The sequence below is a fragment of the Lucilia cuprina genome, chromosome 5 (genome assembly GCF_022045245.1).
Source record: "Lucilia cuprina isolate Lc7/37 chromosome 5, ASM2204524v1, whole genome shotgun sequence".
NCBI classification, from domain to species: Eukaryota; Metazoa; Arthropoda; class Insecta; order Diptera; family Calliphoridae; genus Lucilia; species Lucilia cuprina.
This window is the reverse complement of record NC_060953.1, coordinates 33,233,747-33,259,195: the sequence shown is the minus strand read 5'-3', so window position 1 is coordinate 33,259,195 and position 25,449 is coordinate 33,233,747. Positions and strand designations below refer to the sequence as shown.

The 25,449-nt window shown below is 29.5% G+C and overlaps 1 protein-coding gene across 6 annotated transcripts in view; it reads left to right on the top strand.

The window, feature by feature from the left end:
* The first annotated feature begins 215 nt into the window (after nt 1-215).
* LOC111676070 (protein rhomboid-like) overlaps nt 216-25,449 on the top strand; it is a 76,583-nt gene continuing 51,349 nt past the window's right edge. The window contains exons 1-2 of one of the 6 annotated variants that reach the window (XM_046951941.1): nt 216-349; nt 4,143-4,295. The gene's annotated coding sequence lies outside the window, so the exon portion shown is untranslated. Of the gene's footprint in view, nt 4,296-25,449 lie in introns of all 6 variants that reach the window. The other 5 variants (XM_046951940.1, XM_046951937.1, XM_046951938.1 and 2 more) reach the window with 5 other exon arrangements.

The window sequence follows — 25,449 nt, the reverse complement described above, 5'->3', positions numbered from 1 at the left end:
GGTGGTGCCGGTGATTTCAGGTGGTGAGTTCGATTCAAACATGTTGGCCTTGTTGCAATGGCAACAGAAATTTACCTTTTTGGTGCGAAACTACAAACAAAGCAAAACAAATGGGAGTCGCAAAATAACAACAATAAGACACTATTGCCGTGCAGACAAGAACAACTACAAAAACTTTTCACAAAAAAGTCACAACAAATAATACGAACAATAAAAAAACAATACTTAAAAAATGCACAAGTGCCAGTTGGAAACTTGGCAAATCTATAAAAGTATCTGTTCGCCTAAAAAACGAGCTCAGTTGCGAACGGTACTTTGAAAAAAGCGTATTTATGGCAATAAACTTAACGTAACGTTTGCATAAAAAATATTTCGTCTAAACTAAAAAATATATATAAAAAATTAAGGGCTCAAAACCAAAAACAACTCTAAAAACATATGGTTTAAATGGCTTAAAAGAGAAAACTAAAAAAATATAAATTAACAAATTCAAATTGCAGTGAAATATTATAAACTAAAGTTTTATCTTTTATTTTCCTTAGTTTTTCCAACAATAAAGTTTAAAATTTCTTCAAGTTTTTCCCTTTATTTGAAGAGCTTTTAATCACTTTACGAAAGTTCGAAAACTATCTGTATCTGACTGACTTAGTGAATGGCGGATGTAAATAATTGTACATGTGTAAGTGAGTGAGTGAATGAGTGCGTGTGTATATGTGAATGTGTTTATGTGTTGCAAACCTGCAGTTCTGTATAGTTATCTCATACTATCTTTTTTTGAGAAAATTCGTATAAAAAATAGGTATTAATCAGTTGTTGTAATAGTATAGTTTAATTGCTAGAGATATATTTTGCTGAATGTGGTTGAATAATTAATTTCAAAATCAAAGAAAATTTAAATTCTAACGTTTGGAAGACTATTTAATTCATTACCATGCAAAAATGCTAAAATTTACTTACACAATAGCATTTAAAGTCATTTTTCTAACACGCTGATGTGATTAAAGGCAAGTACCTCCCACAAACGGTTACAAGTAATTAGAAAAGGAAGTCCTTGTAAATAGCTTGAAAAAAGTATACAGATTCCATAGCATAACATGCAAGAGGACTAATGAATTATAAAGTATTATATAACACATTACTATTAAGAACTTTTTATGCTAATTCTATGTAATCTAAACAATGTGTATTAGTCATTGTAAAATATCTTGTTTGATAAGTAATTATAATGGGATGTCATTACTCAGTTTTTGCTAGGATGTTTAAATATTCTATATATGTTTATTCATATATATATTTCCCAATAATTTTGAAACTTTACACAGTCCGACATAACGTTTGATTTAATTTTAAAACTAATGTTATTCCCTCCTATTGATAAAAATATTGACCATTTATTTTATTCCTATAATAAACCATCATCAACTTCCCAGCAAAATCTGGTAATGACTCGTACAACATACATTTCATTGACAACTACTTACCGTCTGCATTACTCAAAAGTACTCTAATAATGACATAATTTTAATCTAATATAGAAACACTTTTTTGACTTTGTTATATAGTTTAAGGGCCTTATGCAAAAACGATTATTGGTTCGTATTCTCTCTGGCTCTTTTTTACAAGAACTTCTTTAACTATTTGTAAGCGGGCGTGGAGGTACTCCAATGTTATCGCCGTGTTAAAATAATAATTTAAAATACTAATGAAGAAGAAGTTAGAATGCGACCAATACCTTGCGCACAAAGCCATCCAGCCATCTGGACAGATCTTAATCGACTCAGAAAGTGAATCAGAGCATCTGAACATTAACAAAAACGTATAATACCCTCTGCACACTACCAGCAAAAATGAAACGAAGTACTTCCAAAACATTTACTTTCTGTGAAAGTGAAATATAATGACTTCCAAAGAATACTACAATTTATTTCACTTCCTAATAACTTCCAAAAAAAGAACATCCCTCCTAAGACAAGCCTGTGTAAAGATCATTACTTCATCAGGTCTTCTTCAGTATTTCCATGGAGTAAATTTTACATTCACTTCTTTGGAAGCGTCAAGAATTTTTAAAGAATTTTTTTTTTTATTTTTTTTTTAACAATTTTAGAATGTTAGCTTTGCTTTGTTGGCGAATATTTTTGCATATTTTACCTATAATTTAACATGATTTGAGTTGAGTAGTATATTTAAGACATTCAAAAATCAAAACCGCAAGATAATTTTAAACTCTTTATTTTAGTACTTTCTATTTCTTAATGTTGTACTACCGATATTTTAGAAAATTCAAAAAGTACCTTTTGAATAACAATAAAGTAGCAAAAAGTTCCCTTCTAAAGGGCCTAACTTAATGCGGGACATACATGATTCATTTCATGTTTCTGAGTCTAATATTATAGACATTTCAAAAAGTACATTTGAAGAACGAAAAAGTTTCCTTTTATGGGTTCTCACTTAATCCGGGTCATACATACTTAATTACATGTTTCTAGGTTCAGTATTATAGAAATTTCAAGAAGTACCCTTTGAAGAACTAACTATTTATAGGTTATCACTTACTACGGGGTCTATATGCTTAATTTCACGTTTAAAAACCTTTTTTTGATTCACGATTCTAGGTTCAATATTATACCAAAATTCAAAAAGTACATTTTGATGATTAAAAGTACTAAAAACACCCCTTTTATGGGGAAGTACTTTTGAAGAACAAAAAACTACCAAAAAGTCCCATTTTATGGGTTCTCACTTAATCCGGGCCATACATGCTTAATTTCAGGTTTCTAGGTTCAATATTATAGAAATTTCAAAAACGTACAAAAAAGTCCCCTTTTATGCAAAAAGTACCAAAATTAAGTACATTTTTCACTCCCTAAGCTTTCGAATATCCAAAAGGTACTAAAATCGTTTTTTATTATTTTTTTGCTAAGTTATGAATTAGCCAAAAATATTTTTTGTATGTTCTTTGGTGTAAAAGATACCAAAGTACCAAAATACAGTTTTTACCCGTTTTTTCCCTAAAGGGACCGAATTTGAAAAAAGTACCAGACACCTGACCGCATACTTTTTAAGTGAACGACGATAAGCTTTAAACTGCTTTTGTATTTTATCTAGTTTAGAAGATATGAAGTTACCGAATTTATCCGTTTTTACCCTTTTTTACCCCCTAAATATTAGAATTTCCAAATATTCCGTCTTAATGGATATATTTGGTGTGAGACCAATCTCCTGTCCAAATTTCAGCTCTTTAACTTTAACCGTTTAGGCTGTGGGATGATGAATCAGTCAGTCAATTAGACAGTCAGTCAGTAACGTTAGAATTTTATATATATAGATTTTCGATCGCTCTTGAAAGAATTCCATTCCAATCGAAAGAAACAAAAAATCAGTCCTAATTTTCCTCTTCAAAAAAGGAAAATGATAAATTTTCCGAATGAAACCACTTCAAATTTTCAACGTGAAATTGACAATAGTTTAAAGTATTTTTTTAAGTTTTTATCGATTTATTTATAAGTTATAATTCAACTTTCGATCGAAATGGAATTTTGTGGCAGGCCTTATAATCAACTTGTGGGAAGATGGAGTTTCCAATTAGATCGATATATGTGAAAAAATGCCTAAAAGGGATAAATTAACTCCTTGTAAACTTTCGGGAGTATAAAAATATTTTTTCATCTTCATTTGTATGCGTTTGCTACTTTTTTGTTTATATTTCTCGTTGTTGTGATCAAGACATCTGATGATTTATTTTTAACAAACTGTTTAACTGTGTAAAAAAATTGTGTCTGCCAGAAAGAACAGAAACCAAAATAAAACAACTAAAATAAGAAAAAAATATTTGAAACCATCTGTCATCAGAAATTTGAAAAAAAAAAATAAATTGCAAAATATAAATAACAAACGCAAAAACTACACATGTGTGTTTGGCCCTGTAGATTTTATAAATACATTTTTGATTTTTTTTTTGCCAAATTGCAATTTTTTGTAGGTCATTTTTTATTATTTGTTAAGTGTAACAAGAAAAACACATGCATTAGATGCATGAATTGTCTTCAAGAAGACTTTAAGGCGCTTTTTGTTGGCAATATTTTGCTCATTTGAAAAAATAAACATACATTGTTGTTGTTGTTGTTAATTGTCAACTTATTTAGATAATAAACATTAAATGAATATTGAAACCAAATACAATATTAAAAAAAACAAATAATTAAAAAGAATTTACTTGAATTGTTTAAAATAAAAACTCTCAATGTCAACCGTCGTCATGTCGAAAACTTCATATAAAACTTTATACTTCAAGCAAGGTAAGTAAAAAAAACAATTTTTAATAATTTAAATATATTATTCATTGTTGTGATGTTTTAAACACCAACGAAGTACCGATTATGTCAAATCTCAATAAACCAACCATGGTAATCAAAATTAGCATCAGGACCATTTTTAGAAGTAGTTCTTTTTGGGCCAATTATGAACCGAACTTTTCAGTATTTGAGGGAGTAACTAATGACTGCATTAAAATCGGTCCTTTATTTTACCAAGCCCCTATACAACAGACCCCTGGTAAAGCTTTTTTGAGCTCACAATTATGTTATATATACATGTATTTAAATATGTATTATTTATGCAGAATTTAATTGTGATATAAGTGTTTGTTAGTAAATTTTGACGTTCACTCGTTAACTAGTTCATTAGGAGGCCTTTTTGTGATACCCTTAGTATCGCCATTCTCTTATGTTAAGAGAATGGTTTGTTTCCCAAATTTCGTTGACTACATGTTTCCAAAGGTCTTTGTAAAAATCAGCCGGTATTTTTATTAAAACACATATTTTTACTAGTAACACATCTTGAGACAGTCCAGATTATAGATAAGAGTTCTACCAAGATAAGATAGTCTCTTGTAAGGCTGATCAGTCACACAGAAGGTGTTGTACTACTTCTTTGTTTCCCATACGTTCTGGCATATGTCTAATCATACAGTTCTTACTAAGAGACAAGAGAGTCTTAGTCCTATTCGTTGTTAGAGTAGGCCAAAGTAGTCTCGATATTCTACAAGTGGTGATATTCGACCACCAGAGTTCCGTTTTATTCAAAGTAATTCATCTATAAAATTTGATAGGGTGACCAGTAGTGTGTAAATATCACTTTGCGCAAGGGTAAGATCTAGGGACGTTGGTTACTCATTCACCAGATATTTCATTTCCCCTGACCTCAAGTCCTGGACCCCATATTAATTCAATAATGTTGTTTCAGTCAGCATTAAAATTAGGTTTTGCGAATTTTTAAGGAGATTTTTGAATATTTAGCATAACTAAGAGCTTAAAAGCGCTGTTATGGGGTACGATTGTATGGGAGCTAGGCGAAATAATGGACCGGTTTTAATTATTTGCAATAGATATTGATCATGGGTTAAAATAAGTGTATGATGACGGACAGACAGACAGACAGACATAGCTAAATACACTCAGAAAGTGATTCTTAGCCGATTGGGTATACTTTAAGATGGATGTAAAGCCAATATTTTACAAACATCAGCACAAACGCATAATACTCTCATCACTTTAGTGGTATAGGGTATAGAAATAAATCGTATATAATATTCATAACTTGTGTAGGATATCATATGGTAGGCCATACACGGCTATTTATTTGTTAAGGCATATTTTTGGTTTCCCGAATAACCACGTTATCCTTTAGTTTTAAATAATAAGGTAACATAATCACTAACAAAAAAGGAAAAAATATTAAAAAATATCTGATTTTCATAATCTATGAACCCTGTTCATAGGGTATTTACATAACTAAATAAAAAATATTCACAATTTTTAAATTCGCAATCGCGCATAAATCAAGTATAAATAATGATTGTTTTGATTTTTATGATTCGTATTTCGCGATTGTTTTTCATTTAACGCTTTATTTCTCTTCTGTTTTATTGTAATTGTTCATGTGTGAGTAACCGTTTTTGTAGTTGTTTTTTTATGAATGAATTTAAATATTCATTGATTTGTTTATGTACAATAGTATTTATCCGAACATGTTGTTTTTTCAACTTTATTCAATGATGCTGTTTGTTTTATTTCTTTTTTGATTATTTTGTTTTAATTTTATTTTTCTTCTTTACAAAGTTCAAAACCAACAAACATGTTTGATCGTGCTACACTTTGCTCAAGCAAGCTTATGCGAAAAAACAGAAACTCATTGATATACAATTTTTATTCGCACATTAAACCAATAATGTTTTTGTAAAAGTTCAATTTATAACGGCTGGTATTTTATAGTGAGATTTTTTTAATTGGTAATGTATATTGTTGGGGAATTAAACTAAATTGATTATTAAGATACATTCAGTAAACAAGTAAGATTGTTATAATCTGCTATGACGTATCTTATAAAAGTGAATTTCGGAAGATGGCCCTTTTATGAACGTAAAGGTGATTTATAACTTTGTCATTCAGTGTGTAACACCTAGTAATATTCATTTGAGAAGCAACAGGGTATATAATACTTATATTCTTGACATTATGAAATTGTCATAGGCAGTTTCGTATTGAATGCGAGCAAAATTGGTTAATATCCAGAAAAGTTGTGAATCAAAATTTTAAAAATCTCAAAAAAATCTTATTTTTATACTTTGTAATTTAGTTAAAGTTCCCATTAAAAATGTACATTAATCACTAACAAGTAATACACAAATTTTAAACTATGCCTTTATATGTATATGAACATAATTGTTACTGTAAATTTCTTTTTACAATCGGTCCATAAGTCCTCTTCCGAAAATCTCTTAGACATTATTCATTACCAAATAACGCTATTGAAACAAAATTTGGCACAAATAATACTGTAAAAATTTTTACGATCGGTTATTAATTGGTCATACAAATTATGGAAAATAACTTAAACATAAATTACTTATTCCCAAATAGATAAAGAATTTGACTTAAATATATATTTTTATTATATTTATATTAACCGAGTTTTTCTATTAAAAAGATGAGGCAATTTGTTTCCATAAATATTTGATCAACTGAAAGTAGCTGGTGGAGGGTACCTAAGTTTTTTCTCAGCCGAATATAAACTTGTGCGCAAGCTACAAGTCGCAATTTTTAAGATAATTTGATGAAACTTGGCACATAATAGGGTATTCAAACGATTAATCGTCGATCGGTTAATCGATCAATTTTAGACGATTAGTCGATCGAATAAATGAAAATTGCCAAATTTCAAATAAGGAATAAACCGAATAATTTATATCAATTAACCGATTAAGAAAAACATATTATTAAACAAAAAATTACTGTATATCACAAATGGGCACTTAGCAGTACCAGTAAAAATTCAATAAAAAATAAGTTTTTACTGTTTACTATAGTATTCAAACGATTAATCGTCGTTCGGTTAATCGATTAATTTTTGACGATTAATCATTCGAATAAATGAAAATTGTTAATTTTCAAATGACGAATAAACCGAATAATTTATATCAATTAACCGATTAAGAAAAACTTATTATTTAGCAGTAAAATTACTATATATTTTCTCCAAAATTTAATATTTTTATAAAAAATTTTCTTCCTTTCTTAATTTCTTAATCAATTTTCTATAATAAAGAAAATTTAGTTGATGATTTTTGAAAAGAAATCATGGAAATAATTACATCGCCTTTATTTCTACAACAAATAAGTTTTTCGTGCAGGAAACTGTGGAAAATTGGTATTAACTCTGTGTACTTAATTTTTCAAATTCAGCTCTTATGCTCCTGTAAAAGGACTTTAAAGTTTAAGACACATCCGATTTAAAAAGATGGAATAATAAATTTGTATTAAAAAGTTGGTATTAATATTAATTTTAAATGAAGCTGAGTTCATCTGCTTCGACATAATATAGTTTACTTCAATCAACAAGATCATCAAGAAAGAATTGGAAATATTAAAGAAAATTTGTCACAAAAAAGTAGTTAAAAGTTTTTGAGTCGAAAATGAAACCTTTTTAAATTTTTTCGTTTTTTCTCTAAGTGAGACAGGTAAATAAAATAGATAAAATGTACAGATAATAACATTTGATTCCAATATTCGTTTGTAGTCTTCTAAGCTTTGAAATCCTTTTATAAGGACATACAAATCGGAGTACGCAATTCTATAAGTGGAATCTATATAGAATTGAAAATTTGATAAGCATGCGAAATGCTTATCAAATTTTCCATGTGTGAATGCTTTTTTTTTTATTCCAATTACAACCGGGGCTGTAATTGGAATAAAATGGGGTCGAACCAGAAAACCACATTATTTGGGGTTTTTGGGGATAATTTAAAATTATCGAATAAAAGGCAAATGAATGCTTGTTGTTCTAATAATTATTTTTTTTACAATATTTTTCTTCCAATAACGTACAAAATTATTCTTTTCCAGTACTTTAAATTCAATTCTATTAATGTTTATCTCAAATATTAGAAATTATTTATTTTCATGTTTGAATAAATGAAAATAAATAATTTCTCTTATATATGTAAAGAAATTATGTTTATTAAATTTATGTTTTGGAGATTTATCAACAAGTTCCAGAATTCATACGTTCCAATGAACTAGTCTATAACTATGTATTGCTGAAGAACTTATTAGAAATATTTTAGAAACACAACACTCTTTCTCAAAACTGAATGTAGAAGTAAAGGCGATATCATTTTTTTCAAGATTTCTTTTCAGAAATCTGAAATGTTCTGCATGAACCCATTCTAAGAAGTAGGTAAATCAGAACAACTTATTAAGATGTTTCTGAAGTATTGTTTTAAAAATTATCCAATAAATATTCTTTATTATAGAAAAGTAATTAAGAAATTAACACAAAAATTAAATTTATTATAAAAATATTGAATTTTGTATAAGATATGCAGTAATTTTATTGTTTAAAAATAAGTTTTTCTTCAGTTAATTGACATAAATTATTCGGTTTATTCGTTATTTAAAATTTGACAATTTTCGTTTATTCAAACGATTAATCATCAAAAATTGATCGATTAAGCGATCGACGATTAATCGTTTGAATACCATACTAGGGCCTCATTTGCGAAAACAATTAAAATTGAGTTTTTTTCACGTACATTAAATTTTCATCTGATATTCAAAAATATTGACTACTAAAATGTTTGACCTCAGTGAGAGATATGCATTATTTTATATTTCACTTTTTCCACAAACATTATAAATAATCAAAATATTTTATAAAAATGATTAATTCTCATTTAATTTACATATTTATTGCCCCAAATTCTTAAGTTATTGACTCATAACCACTTTTACTTTAATACAAATAAGAAGAAAGAAAAAGAGATAGATTAATATTTTTTTTATTAATTTGTGGTCTTTTTAAAGATTGTCACACTTTTTTAGGAGAATTTTAATATATGTATTGATTCGTCATTGCTTATTGAAATATTTGAATAATTTGCAAACCTGTTCGAAATACACACGCTAAATATACACAATTTATTTATAATCTCAGTTGTTGCTAACATGTATAATTATTTTTCTATGACTATGACTAGCTGTTTGGGGAATTCTCAGTTTAGCAATAGTGCAAGAGATAATTGAACTTTAGCCATATTATTTTACGAGTTGAACTTAAAAAAAAAATAAAGATTTCTGCTATTAAAAGATATTTTTTCAATAATGGAATGTTAATAAAATATTTCTTATTAATTTAGCAATTTCTATTTATTATAAAATATTTAGGAAGTCAATTGTTATTAAAAAAGTTTTTACATTTTCATTCAATAGATGTTAAGAATGCAATGATCGTGCAAGGTTAATTAATACAAATTTCCGTTCTATACTAATTAATCTCAACAGCTTTTAAGTTTATATAAATAAATATTTTTAAAAACAAATAAATTTAATAATTGCCACTATAAATGTTTAACAAAAAGTTTTGTTTTTCAGAACCATTTATAACTTATATCTATTTTTAGTTTCTTTAAATATCGTTGAGATTTTAATGCTTGTTTCTATGTTTGTTTCAAAATCTCAAAAAACACACATTTTTTTAACAAATTAAATTTAAAAACATTCAAGATATTCTTCCATTTTAATATTTTTTCTGTTATTGGTTATTTACTACATATTTTGCTTAATAGCTGTCACCTAAGAAGTTTTGTTAGTTTACACTATAAACTGGGCAAATAGCCGCCAGTGACTGGGTCAATTTTTCTTTTAGAAATTTCGCTTAAAACAGTACAACAAAGCAGATACCTTAAAGCAATTGGTAAATATCCACCAAACTATTAAAAGACTATGGTTGTTTGTGTAGAAGTGTATTAAAAAATTATCGCGCTCAATGAACTTTGCTAGATTTAATAGCTATTGTTATAGTTTTTGCTCCTTTTGTTGTTGCTATTGCTAATTGACTATAATTTATAACCAATTTATGGAATATATTGGCACTTGATTATCACGTTATTCTATCGGTATCTAAATATATACACACATATGTACATTAGGGTATAACTTTTTTGGGGCGCAAAATACCATAACACAAGACCTGGTCCACACTAGGAAACTTTTGTTGAGAAACTTTTTCTTAATTATCTTGTGAAGTTTCCTTAATGTCCACACATAGAAACTTTTGTTTCAGAAACTACGTATTAATTGCATTGATTTGTTTTTGTACGAATGAGAAGAATAACGAAACAAAACAAGTTTCCGAGTTCGGGAAACTCCGTACCGCGAGAGAGATGAATGATATTCCTTCTCTATCATGCAAAATCAATGTTTCCGATAAAAGTTCCCTAGTGTGGACCGGCATCTAAATTATAGCAATACTGATACATAATAAAAGGCTATTTTTTAAGTCAATTCAGTGAAAAAGACTTCGCGCACCGACATCAATTTCTAAAATGCTTTTGTTCGTTATACTTTTTCATGTAAACGTGTACCTACAATAAGCAATATTATTGAGATTTGTTAAATTTTTTTCTCATTTAGAAAAACTGATATTTATACAAAACATCATCGCCTTTGGTGCGGGAACTTTTTTCACGCCCTACATGGCCTTTTTTTAATATTCGTAAAAATTGTAAAAATTCATACCCTAGGTTTAGGTTAAGGTAAGAAGGGCAGCCATTCAATCAAGGATGAGTGGCTCACATGGGTCCATCTAATTGCGGTCCGGTTGTGTTACCCTAGTGATCGAAGGAGTACACTTGATTATTACTCTCTACTTCCAAATTTAAACCAACCAGTTTGATTCACAAAGGTTGGTATATTCTTCAGACATATCCCAGATAGCTCATCCAGACAAGATAAAGTAGCAAGGCCGAAACATTGTTCTCTACTATCGTTGAAAGATGGGCAATAACAGAGAAGGTGAAGTATTGTTTTCTCTTCTTTCTCATTATTACAACTCCTACAGTAGTAGTTATATTCGAAACCCATTCTTTTGACATGATTGCCAATAGTACAGTGTCCTGCTATGACTGATACCAGCATTCTTATCTGTTCCCTGTGAAAGCTTAATAGCAAGCTTGACCTGCGTCATATAGAGACCAAATTGTCCTCGAATTGAGAGAGGTGGTCTCACTGAACCATCTGATTTGAGCCATTTCATATAGTTCATTCTAAACCAGTAGCTTACAATTAGTGAGAGAGATTTTATCTTCCCCTCTCATCGCACCATTTCTGGCAAGTTCGTTAGCTATATAGTTTCCCTGACAATTACTATATCCAAGGACCCGTATTAGCGTTATCCTAGAATGTCAAGCTCGTTCAAAGATACCCGGCATTCTTCGGTTAACCTAGATGTCGTAAAGACACCCGCTAGATTTTTAATCGCAGCTTTGCTGTCCGTAAATATACATATATCATCCGATATTTGATAACACCTCAGCCAGTTTGCGACTCGCTTAATAGCAGATATCTCTGCCTGTAAAATACTACAATAATTAGGTAGCCTAAAAGAGGATTGGATTCCAAATCTTTCAACGTAGAAGCCACCACCCATTCTTCCAGTCCTCTTGGAGCCGTCAGTGAAAACATTCGTTACACCATCAGTTGAGTGTGACTCGTGTGCTGAATTCCTATTTGGAATTCGGATGTGAAAGCGTCTGTAGAAGTGAGGTTTCACAACGCAATAGTCTACATTAACATGCAATGATTCTAAGTGTTTAATTAATCGTAGGTGCCCTATACCTCTACTACCGGACCACGAACCACACGCGTTTAGTCTGATTGCAGAATTAAGGGCTAGTTGAATCGCCACCAGTTCAGCTGGTAACCAATTCATTATGGTTAGCAAGGCCTTCGTTCCCGTCGTCCTCATTGCTCCCGTGATTAGGATTGCAATATTCCGTAAGGTACGTTAGATGGCTGCACAATAAGAAGTCATACCCTAATGCACACAAATATATGTAACTCTTTTATATCTAATGAATATAGCTGTGATGAATGATAGTTATGCATAAACAAATAAAAAAGTATTGTTACAGCATTGTTGTTGTTGTTGATATTTTGCTTATTATGTCAGCATTCATGTCATCACCACGTAAAAATAATAAGTTAAAGTGCTAATGAAGAAGTAGTGAAAAGAAGTTTTATTGGCCTTTTTAACTCATAACTTTTCAATGTGAGTTATTCCAGGGATGTTAAATGTGCTCAAATAACATCTTAAAAAAAGGTAAAAGGTACTTTTCGTACAGAAGGAATCTAGCACAAATATTTGTCTTAGTAAAAATTTCTTATTATTCCAGTTCCATCAAAAAATATTTAAATTTCTACTCTTAACTTTAATATTTCAAGTCTGATTACTTGAAGTAGTCATAATCACGTGATCAATAATAATTCTTAAAATATGGAAGAAATTGGCAACATAGCTGATCCCTTGCTGCAAATCAGAGCATTTCTGCTGCAAGAATATAATAGAGAATAAAGTCCAATAAGAAAATCGGATGACATTAGGTACAAATTGATAATTAAAGTCATCAAACGTAAAATAAGAGTTCCTCGTGGAATAGCCTTTTTAAGAATTCCATGTAGGAATACCTCTCAATCGTACTAATGTACTGAACGCGAGAAAAATATAAAATATATTTTTTTTCGAATTTTCCTCAGTTCCCTGCCAGCGATTGAAAGTCCTGATCTCAGTATAATTTATGAAAATTAAAATATCTTACATTATTTTGAAATGGGTCTAAAAACTTATGTAATTTTGATCCTGATTAAGGGAAAAATAATTTTAAAATTTTAATAGAGTATTTTTGGCCTACAGAATATTTTTTGTGGGTTGGAGAGGCTTATTATATTCTCTTTATGGGACTATACGTCAAAATTTTTATCATTTTAAGGAATAATCTAAAAAAAATTAATTTTTTAGATTATTCGAAAAGATTGCAGAATTTTTTTTTTTTTTGCATATTTTACTGAGATCAATATTTTCAACCTCTGGTCTGGGTGAAATAATAAGTCGATTTCAATAGGCTTTATACCTTCGAGGCAGCTGACTAAATATTGACTACAGCAGAAAATTTTAAAGAAACGATATCGCAGACACCAAGTTTAACTATAAATCGCGAAACACAACTATTATGACTCTAAATACTTAACCAAGAACACGTTAGATTGTACAGTCTTATGTCTGTATGTGAATACTTATAAGTAGTTACTTGTACTTGAGAATAAATTACTGAGTACGTAACTTATATTGAACAAAAGTCTAACATGTTTCAAACACTTTACTACACACTGACTGCAATAGCACAAATAATCTTTGCAAGCGAACATGTTAACATTGATTAACTTCTTGTTTCGTTTTTGTCTTATTTTCTTTTCATGTAAGTACGACGACGTGTACAAATAGACACATGGATAGAAATATCTTAAGTTTTAAGCAAGTGGCTTTTGTTTTTGGCTTGCGTCTAACACTTGATCTATTTTTAGTTATTTTTAATATGATTTGACGATTGTTGTTGCTGCGGCTGTTGTTCTTAGGAACAATATTGTCTAGTTATTGCTGCTTGTTGGTAGCACTTAACTATTGCTACTAATGTTGGTTGCTCGATGTGTTTCCATTTTTTTGTTCGCTTGGCCATGTGGCAATTATTCACGCTCAGCTGATTGTAAGCTGTGTTTTAGCTGTCTGTGTTAGTATCTATTGTAAGGAAGCGAAACTATCGCTTCTTAATGTTAATATTTTATTGTTGTTGTTGTTGCTCCTTAAGCTTCAGTGAATTTTTGTATCAAGTCAAGTTGATTTTCATTCTAGACACTATTTGAATATATTTACTTATATGTATGGATGTATGTACAATGACTGCCTGTAAAAGATTAAAGTGATTTTGGAGAATCACTTCATTGGGTAAGGTAACAACTATATTTTAAAATCACATACACCAATATCGCCAGTAGAAGTGAAATTTATGTCGTCTTAAATTTTTTTTCGAACTTGCCGTTGACAAGTCATTTACAATAGTAAATTTTATTTGTAACAGCGCACAAGCTTTACCCATACTCTAGCCCCCACATAATCGGCTTAAAATTATGTTAAATGTTCTATTATGTCCACAAAGGTCGCAAAACTTAGTTTTATAGAACTATTAATGACATTACCGATATTTTAATGATCGGGCCTCATTTGACCCTAGCCCCCATACAAACTCCCTTCAAACTCCCTTGAAGGTCAAAATTCACATATAAACATTAATAAAAACTTTGAAGTAGTGAAGTATGCGCCTATCCTTATAAATGTTGGTAGTGAATTCCTCATATTTTCCCCTACTCTCCTTTGAGTCCTCTTGTAAAAAATCTCTTTTTTTTTTGCCAAAAATAAGTAAAAATATTCCGGATAAAGTAAAAATTCCAATCAAATGCTTTATTTTTTTAAAGAATTCCCATTTTTAACATACTGACTTTTGATTATCGATATTGGAATGATTATTAAGAATTATTAAACCGAAACACATAACTATTATTTTAAAACTGAGAAATTGCAAGGAATTTCGAATTTTTGAGAACTTATATTTTTATTAGTCCGAGCAATGAAGAAATGAGAAAACCCCAACTAGGGTTAACAGTAGAAGTCAATTAGAGCGATATCAGGCTCAAATCTATGAACGTATGGATTGTAGAATTGGAGAAGTCGTCACTTGCTTTAAAGGGAAGAGAGCTCGATAGAGTTAACGTGAAGAACGCGAAACTATTCGATATAACTACGGCTGAATTAAAAATGTAGGCCGTTTGGAATAATAAAACGGTGGAAGATCTACGAAGATCGCATGGGGAGACCCTAAAGAAAACAGGAGGATAATCCTTCTCCAAATGTGCAAAACTGAGATTAATACAACTAAATAGAATTAAAAATTCGGATTCAATGGAATATAAAAAATTAGCTTCAAATATCTTTTCCGCAGGGTTCTTATATCCTCATGAACACTGATTGAAAAGTTTTAAGGAATGACCTGAAACTGATCGGTCGATAATATCTTCATTAATTTAATGATAAGATTTTTGTTTTTACCAAACAAACATTTTCTAGTCCCGATAGTGGCGTATGTGTATTTCTTCGGATTTGATGTAGTAAACAATATCCTATCAACCTACAATTTAGTCAAAATCATGCTTCATTTGACTCGAGGTCCCATATTATTTTTCCAGAAAAATCTTCTTACGAAATGCCTTTCCGTCTGTTTATTAAATCAGTTCTTTATACATTTGCAATTCAAATCTTGCATTATTTTTTTTACAAAACTGTTAAATATTCAAACTTTAACATTTCATCCGATTTACTTTTCCAAAAAGTATAAAACTCTTTAAAAACTCTGGCTCTATTCAGAGAGTTAATAATTTAAAAGAAGAATAAAAACACTGGTATTATTTTGTGCATTTTACAATGAATAGTTTTAGTTAAATCTTTTATATTGCAGCCATGGTTAGAAAATAAATCTAGAGTAAATTCGTAACTATGAATGTGTGTTGCTGGATAAAGTGGCGTTTTGGTGTTATTTGTCGGTTCTCTGTTTTGTATCTATTAGATACTAACTAAGCTTACGCTTTAAAGGTCTTTTGTTGTCCATGCTTTTTGTAGATTTTATTTTTCTATTTTTACAAACTACTTATTGTTGCTATTGCTCTTGATGATGATATTGTTGGTTCACATATTTCACATTTTGTTAAAGTTAATTGAATTAACTGTAAATTTCAAAGTTCTAACGAAGGTTATATTTCTATTTAGAGTAGTGTGTAACTCTAAATCTTTTTGTTCTAAAAAGTTTTCTTTACAATTATTATGAATGGAAAATTCTAGATTATTTCAATACCACTGACTCTAGAAGTATTTGAGTAAATATTAAAACAAACAAATTTAAATACTATCTACATATGTATTGATTTTATGATTCCGTTTGTAAGAAACTAACAAGTCCATCTGCTTGTTAATAGCAGAAAAAACAAAGGGGATAACATTAAAAACATTTTTGGCAAAAATTGAGATATGTATATATTAACGGATTTTATTTTAGCGCCGGTTTAGATATAGCTAGCACTGTAGGTGTGACAAATAATTGATCATATTTATAGAATTTTGTCATTTTTTATGATAAATTAATAATTCAATCTCCATTTGTACCCCTACATAAAATATGGAATTTAATTTTAATTTTGTAACTTTTGACATAAATCGTTGAACTTTGTAAATGTCAAGAAATTTCTAAATATTTAAAGACAAATATGATTAGGTGCAGCTTTCAAAGTCTACTTAATTAAGCACTTACACATACATATACAAATATGCATGTATATGTATATCAAGAAAACACATCTTGTTTGTTAAGAATGTTGATCTTTAAATAAATTTATGAATGTGATAATCGCATACATTTGTTCTGATATAAATTTTATTTAATAGTATAATAATTTGGTAACATTTTCATCAAATAGCCAAAAAATGGACACACACATACACACTGTAGTACAAACAAATATGCCACATAAATATATTAAGAAAAAATTTATTAATTTAAGTGTCTGGCCATAAAAATCACCCACAATAAACCATTTAGACATTTAAACATTTAACAGAGCGAGCATTGGCAACGAACACATCAAAAATAAATAGACAACAAATGATCACTTTTAGTTGAAAGAACTGTCAAACAGACGGACATTTAAATGTACTAAATAATAGATAACAAAGTAAGCAGATACATAAATACAAATATATAAACAAGCAGACGAACGGACAGACATGCTGAATTAATAGCCCAATTCTTATTTTTTTTCTTATTTCCAACAAAGCATGTATGTCATTATTTGTCACTCTTGACTTGGCCCACACACCGAACAACAAAAAAATTGATCATAAACAATATGACAACAATATGTGAAGAAGTAGCAGAAGTCGAGAAAAATATTTAAAAATATACAAAAAAAAGATCAAATAAACAAAAGATGAAATGTATTATAAATTTGTGTATTTGTTAAAAGCTTGTTACCAATTTATATATGTTTTCTTAATTTTAAAAATAAATATATATATAAATATATTAACGAACGAGTGAAACAAACACCCACTAATTTAAATAATGTTCATATTTTGTCACCTCTACTCTGTAAATCGGGGTATTTTTGGTTCTATATTAAGTTTTTAAATATGTTTGAAAAATGAAATAGCGCCCTAAGGCGCTGATTGCAAAATATCGGTTGAAGAATAGAATAATTTCCAGAAATCTATGCTGTTTGAAATTTTGAAATTGTTATCCGTTCCATATTCCTTAGATCATGGACTTTTAGTTCGTTTGATGTAATATGTTTACCTAAAAAGTTTTTGTATCAAAATCATATGTATATCTTTTGATATGATATTGACTAAAGAATAAGTAACATTATAGGTTAAAGGAAAGTTGTGTCTCATTGAATCCACACTAAAATTACTATTATGACGGTTGGAGGGTTAATTTTTGGAATTATTAAGGAAAGCCAAGTTGTGTTTTTGTAACATAAGCTATCGTGTAAGTGTGAGATTGAGAGTATTCTTGCAAGAAACTTTATAAAGAGATGATCTCTTATGTCATTGAGCTCACGATGCCCAAAGCAAACATAAGCAATTTATGCTTATGTCATCTATTGAGAGTAAGATGCTTAGTGTCTTCCATTCTTCCAAGGAAACCTTAGAACCTTGAAATGTACACTGGATGCGCAAAACGGCCATAAACACTTTATTCTAATATAAACCAGTTTCATTTGTCTGAAAGGTTGGGTTAGGAGGATGCATACTACATCACTATAGGAAAATATTTGTTGTAAAAACAAAAACATTTTATAGTACTCACTGATCAAATTTATTATCGTTCGATGTCGAGATACTAAGTTGTCTGGACATAATTCATAAGCATCTTTTTTAATTAATGGCTAAAAAGTGCTCCATATTCTCTAAATCCAATTACGCACGTCAAATTTTGTAAAGCTTTTCCGAAAAGTCTGTGCAGACTCAGAATACCTTGTTAGGGTCACCTCCTGGGATGTTTTATTATTCCAAGAAGCTTTATGTGTTTATCTTACACGTACTTTTAATTCTGTCCTCGTCGTGTCACATGACGATAGAGCACGTCTAATGATTATTACAATCATAGACTGTATTTAGCCTTCTAATTTGAATAGTATAATATTATAAGTTATAAGTCCCTAATAATAGAACAAGTTATAAGACATAATGCTTCAGGCACCACATATACCCAAAGCAACATTTATGCTGATACTTTTTATCCAAAGCATACGTTGGAATTGGTCTAATTAGACTTTTATAAAGCTAATGTGTCATGTAGGACTAAGGACATATTTCATGCCAATGCTTCTTCTACATGTTCCACGATAATCCCATCCTCCATGTGATGCTTTTATTTTAATTTCATATAAAGAATTAATCTATTGCTTAAAGGTATTTTCCAGCAAGTCTTTTGTGAGAAGGCATATTTTCTTCTCAGTCGGGTTCATATTAAGGCTTCTCGATTGAGCTCTGCTCAAGTTTGTATTCAGAGTTTCTTCAGACCTTCAACGCAAGTAAATTTAATAATTTTTCCTTAGACATATTACGAAGCAAATGAGACATGTTTAGGTCTTGCACAGATACTTGACATAGTTATAAGTCTCAAAATACTATTCAAGGGGCTCTCATGTAAAGGTAATAAACAGACCGATTTCTTCCAAAACTAAAAGGTATTCTTGAGTGGATGTATTGTATTCAAAACGAAGCCATGACGGCTTAAGCGACTTAGAAAATAATTGTAATACAATCGATATACATTAAGGATGGTATATAGAAGTAATATAGCCTCTACACTAAAGAGTTTTTAGGACATTCCCGATCAAAATATTATCATAGGATGACTGGGTCGTAAATGCCTTCTTTTGATATTACGCAATTCCAGTATGAAAAGATGGCTTAAAAAAATTGTTAAGGATTTTTCAATGATTCTGAACATACATAGATTGAAGCGGTAAACATTTTAAGTTGTGACTACATTCCAGTAAGAACTTTCATTGCCAAAAAGCCTTTAGCAAGTGCTTAATGCATAATAGCATTTTAAGTTATTGCTGGGGCTCTCAATAAAATGTGCACATAAAACGGCAAACTACTTACGTATTTGATGATATGTAAGCTATTATAAGAGTACCTACTTAAAATTAATACAGACATTTTAATGACTACTAAATAAGTCATTAAAAAGTAGGTGGTTATATAAGTACAAGTCATTACCTAGTTTTTGCTGGGAAACTATAATTGGAAATGCATTAGTCAATAAAAAATCGTGTTATTAGTAAAACGTTGTTAAACTACTTATATGTATTTAGCACGGTATGTGACTAATTAGGACAAAATAGGTACAATCAATAAAAATTAAATTCTTAAATTAAATTTTAAAATATTAAAATCTGTCATCCACTGCGTTTACTTCCTTTCTTTCCAAATTAAAAAATAGCATGACAAATAATTTCAAATGTAAATAGTGTCCACTTACAAAGCGAATGACATGATGAGTAACTGCGATGTTTAGAAAAAATATTTGCAAAAATATTTAATGTTTGTTTTTGTTTATATTTATTTTTTTTTTCTATTTTAGTCCGAACTGACTAAAAACTAACAAATAATATCGGATGTTTTTCCTCAACTTTTGGCTACAATTCAACATTTTTTTATCAGACGATCAATGACGTACACGAAATTAATTTAAGAACTTGTGTACCAACTTTCCGATATTTTTAACAGAACGCCCTTCCGAATACTCGCCTGTCTCTACTAACCAACCTCCTACCAGAAATAGAAAATAATAAATTTAAAAATAATTAAAATAAATTAGTGGGGAAAATGTTTTAAATATCACAACTGTCCGACTAGCTGTGATTTGATGGCGCTGGTGCTGCTGCTGTTGCTGATTGTTGGATCGTTAAGACGGCTAACGACTTGTATGAAGGTGGCGTGACATTTGTGGCCTTAAGTTTGCAAAATATTTTGCACAAATTATACAATTGGCCCAGTGCAGAATTGTGTTAAAAGAATGCCAGAAAAAAACAGCAATAAAAACTAAATTAATATTGTTCAGGTGCGCTAAAAATTTAAATTTTTTAACGGATTTTAATGACGTCGTTTAAAGTGTTTTTATATTATTTTTCAGTTTCATTACGACTTTATTTTTATTGTGTTTGTAGTTTTTTTGTTTTGTTGAGTTGTCTAAATAAGCATGTTACTGTGGGCAGCATGTATGACTTGCCGGCCACATTTAAATGCCGGTTTGGTGTGAACATTTACAATTTTTTTTCTCTTGTCTTCGGTTGTCCCTCCAACAAGTATCTGTAGCAAATAAATGTTGTCGAATGAATAATAAAATTTGTATCAGTGTTCATAGATAGATAGATATTGGAATGTAGCGACACAAATAGTTTTATTAAGTGTAACACAAACACACATATCTGAGCCATAAGACACATTGTATCTGCTGCATGTATATATTTCTGGTATTTATTAACAAAATAATCATAAAAAAACTATTCGTCTATATTGTACAAATCTACATACAATTATATTAAGTCATACAATTTGTTTGTATTGCATTGCTCATAGTGAAAATAAAAAAACAATAAAATAAAATGAGATACATTTGGTATACAACAAACATATTCATAGTTACATGCATAATTGTATCTCGATACACTTGTACTCTACGTGTATGCATATGTATGTACATATATGTCTATACATTTTGTAGCATTGTATTGCACAGTATCATTTGGCAAGTGAAGGTTTTATAAGTATCTTTTGCTCTGCTTTTAACTTACAATTCTCAAATATACAAACACATTGTTTTTTTATATTTTTTTATATTTATGTTTATGTACGTAGGTTTTATGAAGTATCTTGTAGTTATATTACTTTTATCTACAAGTTACTATGCGTATTTGTGCTCCATAATATTTGTAGCAAAAAAAATGCTTAAAATAAATAAAATAATAATACATTTACTTACGTATGAGAATGTGAATTTCTCAAGGTGTAGACCCCATTTTTGTACCTAATGATAGTATCGGCGTTTTCATTTTAGTTTATAACTTTTCTGATTTTAATTTTTGTTTAAGTTTCCCTCCCATTTTTTAACGAATACTGTAAGTAAAAGTAAAATGCACAGTGTTGTTTGAAATAGTTAATTTTTTGATCAATTATAATATATCTTTTTGTATATATTGAAAGAAACAAATTTAAATGACCTTAAATTAAAATTCAGCTATTATTTTATTAATATTGCACATACGATACGTAATCAAAATTTATTAAATTTTAAAAATAAAAAAGTTTATAAGTTGTCAAACACGCAACACATTGTCATAGTTTGTTCCCGATTTTTATACGAAATTCTTAATGTTACCATTTTTATTTAAAAGTTAGTGGCTACACCCAGCTATACCCTTAAAACAATATAAAAGTTTTGTTAACACATACTCCTAAATTTTAATATGAGCAAGTAAGAGTTCTATATTCGGCTGTGCCGAACTTTCACCATGGTGTGTTAAAAACAAATTGGTATCAAAAACTCTTCTTTCAAATCACTTACTTCTGGCTGAACATACAAAATTTCATGTTTCTATATTCAATATTATAGATAATTCAAAAAGTACCTTAAAAAAACAATAAGTTTACGTTTTCCGGTTCTCTCCTAATTCCGACTCTACATACTTAATTTCATGTTTCTAGGTTCAATATTATAGAAAATTCGAAAAGTACCTTTTGTAGAACGAAAAAGTACCAAAAGGTTTCCTTTGACGTGTTCTCGTCTAATCCGGACTCTACATACTTCATTTCATGTTTCTAAGTTCATTTTTATAGAAAACTCAAAAAGTACCTTTTGAAAAACAAAAAAGCACCAAGAAGTTCTCTTTTAAAGTTCTCATCTAATTCCGAATCTAAATACTTAATTTCATGTTCATAGGTCGAATATTATAAAATATTCAAAAGTATCTTTTGAAAAACGAAAAAGTACAAAAAAGTTCCTTTTTATGGTTTCTAACCTACTTAATCCGGACTCTACATACTTAACTTCATATTTCTTGGTTCAATATTATAGAAAATTCAAAAAGTACGTTTTTAAAAACGAAAAAGTACCAATAAGTTCCCTTTTATGTCTTTTAACTTAAGCTAGGCTCTACATACATAATTTCATGTTTCTAGCCAATAACAACACACTAGTGCGGCTTTCGCTCTGCTACTTCACGAAAGCATGTCTAACAAAATTATTGAAGATTCGGATCTCGCCGATATCTGGGGTCCTCTAAAAACTGATTTCAACAAACATACAGACATACAGCCAGACGGACAGACAGACGGATATGGCTTAATCGACACCGCTATCTATAAGGATACAGAATATATACTTTATAAGGTCGGAAATTATATTATAGAAATTACAAACGAAATGATAGGAAGGTGAAGGGTATAAAAATAAGGCAGCTAAGGTTATGGTGAAACCTGTTGTAGAATAGATAATGTACCTAGAACATCGGCCGAAAAGCCCTGAACTACTTCTTTAACCTATCATTTAGGATTACTCCTAGCCATTGAGCGTCCAGGTGACTAGCTATTTTAATATGTGTTAGTCCTACGAGGAAGTTAGTCGTCACTCCATAGATTACAAAGAGACAAAAGAAAGTTTAAGTTGTTAGAGGAACTGGTTCAAGTGAAACATGTTGCAGAATTGATAATGTGGACCTCATGACAATAATATCTACGGTATTATTATTATTTTTAAATAGTCGATGCTAGTTGAAATGAATCTAGAGGAATCGGTTCTAAAGGAATCAGGAAGAAGTTCTCAAAATTATGCTGTGAACATGTGAAAAATAAAAAATATTTTTTCGAATAGTCCTTAGTTCCCTACCGGCGATTGAAAAGCTTGACCTCAGTATAATTTGTGAAAAATAAAATATCACCAATTTTTTGGTAATTGTCTTAAAAATTCCAACATTTAAAGCTGATTACGGGAAAAACAAATTCAATGAAGTATTTATGGTGCATAAAATGATTTTAAGTGGGTTGAAGAGACATAATATTTTCTCTTTTTTTCGAAAATTTTTAGCTTATACGGAAAGATATTTGGCATTTGTTTTGGTCCACAAAAATAACTGTAGAGCTAAATTTAAGAAAGTCGAGTAACCTCATCAAGCAAAAATAATTAGTTATTCACAATAAAAGTAAGTACTTTCACATTGCTTCATTTTTACTTGTCTGCTTACCGTGTAAGTAAAATTTTTCCTGGGACTTTAAAATAAATCAAGGAATTTGAAAAAATTACACCGGATTTTTACAGTAGAGTTGTTTCTTAAGTAAATTGAAATATAATTTTTATTAAGAAGTTTAACCTCTGCGTTATATTTTTTATTTTATAGGTAAATATGAAATGTATTAAATAAAACCTTATAAATTTTACTTTTACAGATTTTCATTCCATTAGGAAAAATTCAAATTCATCACAGCTCATTCCTGAAAATCTGATACCACAAATTCATTACTACTCAATCCTTTCCAAACGTAAAATTGATAAACATAACTTCTTATTTTAACCAATTATTCGAATAGTTTTGCTCATCACTGTTTATTAATGTTTAACAGACGGACACAGAATTTAATATGTATGCAAATTGTATGCAGTGACAGTAAGATAAGATTATGTTTAACATTTAAAAGACATAACACATAAATACTCATTCATACATACATTTGTATACATATTCGTATATAAAAATATTTATTTAAAAAAAAAAAGCGAAACATTTTTAAAATATTTTAGATAATTAAGCGTACATTGAGTCTGTTTCGTTTTTAAAATAATTTTGTTTGGTGGGGGTTTCCTATGACGACGCTTTAGACACTTTTAGCCATGAATATTTTAAAAGCGTTTAATTTGATAGAAATTAAATAAACGTACGAACAAGCGAGCGAGTAGAGCAAAAAAAAAATGAATCATTAACAAACAATTTCAAAATCCGTTGTAATAAAAAAACACACCTGAATAATTTTTAGCAGCTGCTTAAAGAATTAACGCACGGTTTTTTTCAGTTCCCTGTATCTGACTTCTTTTTGTTGTAATTTGAAATTCCTCTAGAGTTTTAGTTGTTGGTTGGTTCGGTTTGGTTGGTGGTATTGTTACTGTTGCTGTAAGTTAGTCGTTTTTTCTGGTCAAAATAAAAGCGCTTTTCCAGCATTCTTTTGTATTTTTCTGTGAGATTTTCATCAAAGAAGAAAAGTTTATTTTTTATGACCTTATTTATGTTATTCTTTCGTTTACAGTTGTAACATTTCCGCTGGAATTTGTATTCTTTTTTTTTTAGTTGTGCCTTCATCTTCTTCATACTGTTTTCATTAATTTGCATATAAAGTGCGTTGTAAAGTGTTTTGTTGTATTTTGTACATTTTTGGGGGGAGTTCTATAAGATTTTCCACTGTAAGAAAATAACGTACGAATCAAATGAAATGATTCTTGAAAATATCTGAAACAGAAAACCTTCATGTTAGTTTAGAAATTACTACAGAGAATGCTTAGAGGTTATGTAAAACTTCGCTTTTCGTTATTCAGAAATCTTTTGATAGCCGAAGCAATAAGTAAGGATGTTATATAAAATATTTATATTATGTATATTCAGTTTTACTATTCTATGAATCCTATCATCAAACATATTTTGTAAATAAAATATAGTTTTAAAAGGTTGTCTAATATATGAACTTACATGGATAGGTCTTAGAAGTTTATTGGTGAATTAGGCTAATTATGGACCGGGCTCTACAGAATTTAATATCATACAAAAATGGGAGCTAGGTTCAAATGAGGCCCGATCTTTATGAAATTTGGCAAGGTCATCAAGGCTGGTATAAAACTTATCGATATACAGGTATATTAAACATAATTATGAGCTCAGATTTTATTAAATTTTATTAGACTTC